Below are 8,990 nucleotides of genomic sequence, written 5' to 3' on the forward strand. Positions count from 1 at the left end.
ACTTCCCTTGAGCTGCTGCACCCACCAGCTCTGAGCTTCCTCAGCAGCTTTGTTACATCACTTAAGCTTCCTGAGCAATGGCTGGCCCCCCAGCCTGCTGCCTGCTTGCAGATGACCATGGGATAGCAATGAGGAGGTCTGTGGTGGGAATCCTCCCAAGGTGTGTGGATAGATCCTCCCAGCTCATTGCTCAAGCGCAGTAGCATTGGGGTGGAGTTACCATGATTCTCCAGGTGTTGTGTGGTCTCACCCCTGCCAGGTGGACTCTCCTCTCAAGCCTCAGGGCCACTCTGGCTTCCAGCCTCTATTTAACAGAAGAAGCGACCAGTACCATCTTCCTGCACTCTTTGGTGAGATGAACCCAGTGTACTGCTGAAATGTCACCACCGGCCTTCGTGCCGCTTATTGAAGACTGAGCTGCTCCTATTGGCCATCATCTTTTTCGCCCCTCAAAACACATTTTCAATCAGCCACGATGACATTTGGCTGATTCCAAGTCTGCTTATTAGCTAATAAAGCCGCACAAACATATGTGTGCATGTGTTCTTATAGCAGCATGATTTATAACTTTGGGTATATCCCCGCAAATGGAGCACACATATGGTACATCTTAGTTCTGTAGATCCTTGAGGAATCGCTTATATTGTTTTCTCCATAATGGTTGAACTACATAATCCCACTAACAGTGTAAAGTGTTCCTATTTCTCCACATCCTCCGCAGCACCTGGTGTTGCTTCCTGACTTTAACGATCGCTTATCTCTAAATTCCGTGTGAGATAAATCACAGTGGTTTTGATTTGCAAAACCGCCTTCAGCCAACTATCACATGTATGAATTGGTAAAACCAAACAGCATGTTCTCACCTCATAGTGGGAACTGAACAATGAGATCACTTGGCCCTGCGCGGGGACATCACAATCGGGGCCTATCAAGTGGGGAAGGGCAAGGGGAGGGGGGAGGGATTGCAGCCTGGTGCTGGTGCCCTGATGTAACAGCAGCATTTAGCCGATGGGCAGCAGCATTGCTGGCACAAGTATACATATGTAACAAACCTGCACGTTGGTGCACATGTACCCTCAGAACTTAAAAGCATAATAATAATAATAATAATAATAATAATAATAATAATAACAACAATAAAACACATAATGCTAATGTAACAGATTAGTCTCAATTGGTGCTATATAGAAAACAGACTGGTACAGGGATAGAGTCACAAGACTCATTGGTGTGTTGTATCTAGGAGATCCAATTCATGCAAAATGAAGCCCAAAATAGCGATGAGAAGTATTCAAGAAGCAAATGGGTCCAAAAAGAAAATAAGGAGGGTTTTAATCCCCAGTTCTGATGAAATGACCAAACCAGCAAACATCAAACAGAAAGACAAAGAAGGGCATTTCATAATTGCAAAGTGAATCAATGCAACGAGAAGAGCTAACTATCCTAAATATATATGCACCCAATACAGAAGCACTCTGATTTATAAAGCAAGTTCTTAGAGACCTACAGAAAGTCTTGGACTGCCATACAATAATAGTAGGAGACTTTAACACTCTACTGTCAATACTAGACAGATCAATGAGACAGAAAATTAACAAGGATTTTTAGGATTTGAACTCATGTCTGGAACAAGTGGACCTAACAGACATCTACAGAACTCGTCACCCCAAATCACCAGAATATACATTCTTCTCAGCACCACATGACACTTATTCTAAAATTGACCACATAATTGGAAGTAAAACACTTGTCAGCAAATGCAAAAGAACAGAAATCATAACACGCAGTCTCTCAGACCACAGTGCAATCAAATTAGAACTCGGGATTAAGAAACTCACTCAAAATCACACAACTACATGGGAACTGAACAACCAGTTCCTGAATGACTACTGGGTAAATAACGAAATGAAGGCAGAAATAAATAATTTATTTGAAACCAATGAGAAAAAAGACACAAAGTACCAGAATCTTGGGGACACAGCTAAAGCAGTGTTTAGAGGGAAATTTATGGCAATATATGCCCAAGGAGAAAGGGGGACAGATCTAAAATTGACACCCTAACATCACAATTAAAAGAACTAGAGAAGCAAGAGCAAACAAATTCAAAAGCTAGCAGAAGACAAGAAATAACTAAGATCAGAACAGAACTGAAGCAGATAGAGACACGAGAAACCACTCAAAAAAATCAATGAATCCAGGAGCTGGTTTTTTGAAAAGATTAACCAAATAGATAGACAGTTAAATAATAAATAAGAATAAAGGAGAAGACTAATAAAGAAGAAAAGAGAGAATAATCAAATAGACACAATAAAAATTGATAAAGGGGATATCACCACCGATCCCACAGAAATACAAACTACCATCAGAGAATACTATAAACTCCTTTATGCAAATAAACTAGAAAATCTAGAAGAAATGGATAAATTCCTGGACACATACACCCTCCCAAGACTAAACCAGGAAGAAGTTGAATCTCTAAATAGATCAATTACAAGTTCTGAAATTAAGGCAATAATTTATAGATTACCAACCAAGAAAAACCCAGGACAGGATGAATTTTCGGCCAAATTCTACTAGAGGTAAAAAGAGGAGCTTGTACCATTCCTTCTGAAACTATTCCAAACAACAGAAAAAGAGGGACTCCTCCCAAACTCATTTTATGAGGTCAGCATCATCTTGACACCAAAAACAGGCAGAGACACACACGAAAAAACAAAATTTCAGGCCAATATCCCTGATAAACATCAGTGCAGAACTCCTTAATAAAATACTGACCAACCGAATCCAGCAGCACATAGAAAAGCATATCCATTGTAATCAAGTTGGCTTCCTCCCTGGGATGCAAGGCTGGGTCAACATATACAAAGCAATAAATGTAATATATCACATAAACAGAACCAAATACAAGAATCACGTGATTATCTAAATAGATGCAGAAAAGGCCTTCGATAAAATGCAGCATCCCATTTATGCTAAAAATTCTCAATAAACTAGGTATTGATAGAACCTATCTCAAAATTATAAGAGCTATTTGTGACAAACTCACAGCCAATATCATACTGAATGGGCAAAAGTTAGAAACATTCCCTTTGAAAACTGGCACAAGAGGAGGATGTCCTCTTTCACCACTCCTATTCAACATAATATTGGAAGTTCTGGACAGGGAAATCAGACAAGAGAAAGAAATAAACGGCATTCAAATAGGAAGAGAATAAGTCAAATTGTCTCTGTTTGCAGATGACATGATTGTATATTTAGAAAATTCCATCATCTCAGCACAAATCTCCTTAAGCAGATAGGCGACTTCAGAAAAGTCTCAAGATACAAAATCAATGAGCAAAAAAATCACAAGCATTCCTATACAGCAAGAATAGACAAACAGAGAGCCAAATCATGAGTGAACTCCCATGCACAATTGCTACAAAGAAAATAAAATGCCCAGGAATCCAGCTTACAAGGGATGTGAAGGGCCTCTTCCAGGAGAACTAGAAACCACTGCCCAAGTAAATAAGAGAGGAGATAAATGGAGAAACAGTCCATGCTCATGGATAGGAAGAATCAATATCGTGAAAATGGCCATACTGCTCAAAGTAGTTTATGAATTCAATGCTGTACCCATCAAGATACCATTGACATTCTTCACAGAATTAGAAAAAACTACTTTAAATTTCATATGGAACCAAAAAAGAGCCCATATATCCAAGACAATCCTAAGCAAAAAGAACAAAACTGGAGGCATCACACTACCTGACTCCAAACTATACTACAAGGCTACAGTAACAAACACAGTATGGTACTGATACCAAAACAGATATATAGACCAATGGAACAGAACGGAGGCCTCAGAAATAATGCCACACATCTACAGTCATCTGATCTTTGAAAAACCTGACAAAAACAAGCAATGGGGAAAGGATTCCTTATTTAATAAACAGTGTTGAGAGAACTGGCTAGATTGGACCCCTTCATTAAACCTTATACAAAAATTAATTCAAGATGGATTAAAGACTTAAATGTAAGATGGAAAACCATAAAAGCCATAGAAGAAAACCTAGGCAATACCATTCAGGACATATGCATGGGCAAAGACTTCACGACTAAAACACTAAAAGCAATGGCAACAAAAGCCGGAACTGACAAATGGGATTTAATTAAAGGAAAGAGCTTCTGCACAGCAAAAGAAACTATCATCCGAGTGAACTGGCAACCTACAGAATGGGAGAAAATTTTTGCAATCTATTCATTTGACAAAAGGCTAATATCCAGAATTTTCAAATAACTTAAACAAATTTATAAGAAAAAAACAAACAACCTCATCAAAAAGTGGGCAAAGAATTTGAACAGACACTTCTCAAAAGAATACATTTATACAGCCAACAAACATATGAAAAAATGCTCATCATCACTGGTCATTAGAGAAATGCAAATCAAAACCACAATGAGATACTATCTCGTGACTGTTAGAATGGAGATTATTAAAAAGTCAGGAAACAACAGATGCTGGAAAAGATGTGGAGAAATAGGAACAGTTTTACACTGTTGGTGGGAGTGTAAATTAGTTCAACCATTGTGGAAGACAGTGTGGAAATTCCTCAAGGATCAAGAACCAGAAATACCATTTGATCCAGCAATCCCATTACTGGGTATATACCCAAGATTTTAAAACTTTCTACTATGAAGACACATGCATACATACGTTTATTGCAGCACTGTTCACAATAGCAAAGACTTGGAACCACCCTAATGACCATCAATGATATCCTGGATAAAGAAAATGTGGCACATATCCTTAAAAAGGATGAATTCATGTCCTTTGCAGGGATGAAACTGGAAACCATCATTCGCAGCAAACTAACGCAGGAACAGAAAACCAAACACCACATATTGTCATTCATAAATGGAAATTGAACAATGAGAACACATGGACGCAGGGAGGGGAACATCACATACCAGGGCCTGCCTGGGGGTGGGGGACTAGGCAACGGAGAGATTAGGAGAAAGACCTAATGTTGATGATGGGTTAATGGGTGCAGCAAACCACCATGGCATGTGTATACCTATGTAACAAACCTGCACGTTCTGCACATGTATCCCAGAACTTAAAAGTATAATAACAATAAGAAGAAGAATTCTGGTAACATCGCTTCTTTCTAAAATCAGCTGGTATTGATGAAAAGCAGATAGGTGTGTCCTTCACATAAATAAATAATTAAATAAGTGAATAAATATATGCATATGTAGATACACACACAACTGGTATACCATCAGCAAAAAACTACGAAAAATACCTAACATGTAATTTTAAATGGTTTATTTGTTCATTTTCCTTTTTTTTAGAATTTTTAACTCTGTAAGATTGCTTTCTGTTTGCTTTTTACTTAGGAGTCATTTTGTGTGTCCTGTGAATTTGATGTTTCATATATTTTTCTGTTCTGGATTATTTTGTTTTCTTCTTCCCCTTCTCTCTCTCCTTCCTTTGCATTTCCTGTGTCCTTTCTTTTTATAAATTTTATTAGACATACATTAGAATATTACCTCTGTGTCGATTAATTTTTTTTCACATTTTTAATCTTTGTTCATTTTTGGTGCTAAGGCAATTCCTTGGCTCCCTCCTCCAGCTCACTCTTTTTATCTTCAGCTGTATCTCTTCTACTAATTAGTTCTTTCATAGAGATTCAATTAATTATTATCAACATACGTTTTTAAAGCAATATTTATTAATATTTTTGAAGAGTTAGTTATTTTAATATGGTATCTTCTCAAATACCTCAATGGATGTTAATTAGATACATATAACTTTTTATTTTTCTTTATTTTTTTTTTCTGTTTTGGTTTTTGTTTGTTTCTTTGTTTTAGTTTGGTGTTCTTTTTCATTGTGTTTTACTCCCTAAAAGCATTCTTGGTTCCTGTTTGCCTGTTCCTATTTGAGACTTAAAGCCTAGATTAAGCATTGATATCTGGAATTTATTTCACCTTCGTATTTGGGAATTCTTAGAACCTGGATATATTGTCCTATGTCTCAGGAAGGGTCTGGTACCAGTTTTGGGAACACATGGTATCAAGAACATTTACTTTAGAGGGAATTATTTTTAGATTTATCTTACAGGCAAACTCCACAGTCAAGAACTGTTTCTCTCCTACTTTTTATTATTATATTATTATTATACTTTAAGTTCTAGGGTACATATGCACAACGTGCAGGTTCGTTACATATGTATACATGTGCCATGTTGGTGTGCTGCACCCATTAACTCATCATTTACATTAGGTATATCTCCTAATGCTATCCCTTCCTGCTCCCCACTCCCCCAGCTCCCCACGCTGGGGCCCCAGCATGCGATGTTCCCCTTCCTGTGTCCAAGTGATCTCATTGTTCAATTCTCACCTATGAGTGAGAACGTGCGGTGTTTGGTTTTCTGTTCTTGCGATAGTTTGCTGAGAATGATGGTTTCCAGCTGCATCCATGTCCCTAAAAAGGACACAAACTCATCCTTTTTTATGGCTGCATAGTATTCCATGGTGTATATGTGCCACATTTTCTTAATCCAGTCTGTCGCTGATGGACATTTGGGTCGATTCCAAGTCTTTGCTATTGTGAATAGTGCTGCAATAAACATACGTGTGCATGTGTCTTTATAGCAGCACAATTTATAATTCTTTGGTTATACACCCAGTAAAGGGATGGCTGGGTCAAATGGTATTTCTAGTTCTAGATCCTTGAGGAATCGCCACATTGTTTTCCATAATGGTTGAACTAGTTTACAGTACCACGAACAGTGTAAAAGTTTTTCTTTTACACTATTTCTCCACATTCTCTCCAGCACCTGTTGTTTCCTGACTTTTTAATGATTGCCATTCTAACTGGTGTGAGATGGTATCTCATTGTGGTTTTGATTTGCATTTCTCTGATGGCCAGTGATGATGAGCATTTTTTCATGTGTCTGTTGGCTGTATGAATGTCTTCTTTTGAGAAGTGTCTGTTCATATCCTTTGCCCACTTTTTGATGGTTTTTTTTTCTTGTAAATTTGTTTGAGTTCTTTGGAGGTTCTGGATATTAGCCCTTTGTCAGATGAGTAGATTGCAAAAATTTTCTCCCATTCTGTAGGTTGCCTGATCACTCTGATGGTAGTTTCTTATCATCCCCAGCCCACACCATTATTTGCCATTGATTTAGGCTCCAATATTCTTCTCTATGGTCCAAAAGTCACACTTGAAGTATTAAGATAATGTTTTCATATTGTTTAGAACTTAGCATCAGGTCTTTATTACAGATTACATAGGCCAAAAGCTCAATAGCTACAGGCCAGTGCTAATTATCTATCTATGAATCTATGCATCTATGTATCTATGAATGTATGTATATATCTATCTATCTATCCATAACTCAATAGTTACATAGTCCAGTGCTCTAAATACAAACTTTTTTTTTAGTGTCTTTATTATTATTATTATTATAAATACAAACTTTTAATTCACTACTTCTGACTAGCAGTCAAGACTCTTTCTGCTATTTGTATTTGTTGACTCTGATCAGGTAGTTTTTCTGAGGTTTTTAAAAAGATCAATTTTCCCTCTCTCTTCTAGTCTGATGTTAGTAACTTTCCTACCTATGCCTGTTTTATCAGTAAGAGCATATAATATCACACAACTTGATGCACTCAGTAAACATTGTTTTAAAAATGAAAACCTGAACCTTAACCCATATTTGAACCATTTTATTTTCACGTATGCTCTTTCTAGTGTTTCAAGGCTTCTTGACACCTAATACTCATTTTTACTCTCTGATTCTTATTGATGCCAAACATATTCTTTGCATTCATGTTTTTATATATTACAACGTATTTACGTATCTGTAAGTGATATATGCCACTTTCATGTGTTCTTGCATTTTACCTACATTGTATCATACCAAATTTAATGTTTCTACTAAAATTTTGAAAAATTTTCCATGAGGATACATTTATAACTAGTTCACTTAATTCAACTGTGTGATAACTTATTCTCAACTATTCTATTGAGCATTCAAATGTTTCCTATTTCCCCCAATATAACTAAGACTTTAACCACATCATTTATGCATTTTTGTGCACATCTGCGAGAGCTAATTGAAATCATCCGTTCTCAAATTTTCATCTGGGAATTCTTGAAGTACCCAAGATTATTTAAGGACATCCAGAAGGCTAAAAAATTTATAATAATACAGAAAATCATTTGCCTTTTTCACTTTCATTTTTTCATACTATACATTTGGAAGATTTGCATGACCCAGTGAGCTAATATTTTCCAAATGCCCAGTAGGTGAAGTTATAAAATTATGCATGAGTATAGACTTATTCATAGTACAAGATAGGCTGTTTCCACATCTTTGCTCTTGTTAAATAATGTTGCAGTGAATATGGGGGTATAGACCTCTTTTTGACATTCTGATTTCAATTCATTTGGATATTTACTGAGTAGTAGGATTTCTGGGTCAATGGGCATAAAGTTTCAGTTAGAGAAGTGGAATAAGTTTTGGTGTTCTGGTACATAGTATAGTGGCTGTGGTAATAATCATGTATTACATACTTCTAAATAGTTAAAACATAGGATTTTAAATGTTCTCACCACAAAAAAAAAATGACAAATATTTGAGGTCATGGATATGCTAGCCCAGTTTGGTCATTCCACAATGTATACACATATAGAAACATCATGGTACCCCAGAAATACATAAAATTGTTATTTTTAAATTAAAAAATTAAAACAAAGTAATGGATATTAATGTAAAAGAATCCAAAATATTTATTGACATGGCTACAGTTTCCATGGAAGTAAGCATTTTTAAGCAACTATTTATTGAGTCCTACTAATTAGGTTTTGATACAGTATAATAGTATACAGTATAAAAAGAATATCCATAATTGTATGAAAAATATACTAAAATACTAATTCCTGTAGCAAATACATATCTATGTGGGACCAGATTTTCTTCATATAGTTCAACCAGAAC

The sequence above is a fragment of the Papio anubis genome, chromosome 5 (assembly GCF_008728515.1).
Source record: "Papio anubis isolate 15944 chromosome 5, Panubis1.0, whole genome shotgun sequence".
In the NCBI taxonomy this organism is placed as follows: Eukaryota; Metazoa; Chordata; class Mammalia; order Primates; family Cercopithecidae; genus Papio; species Papio anubis.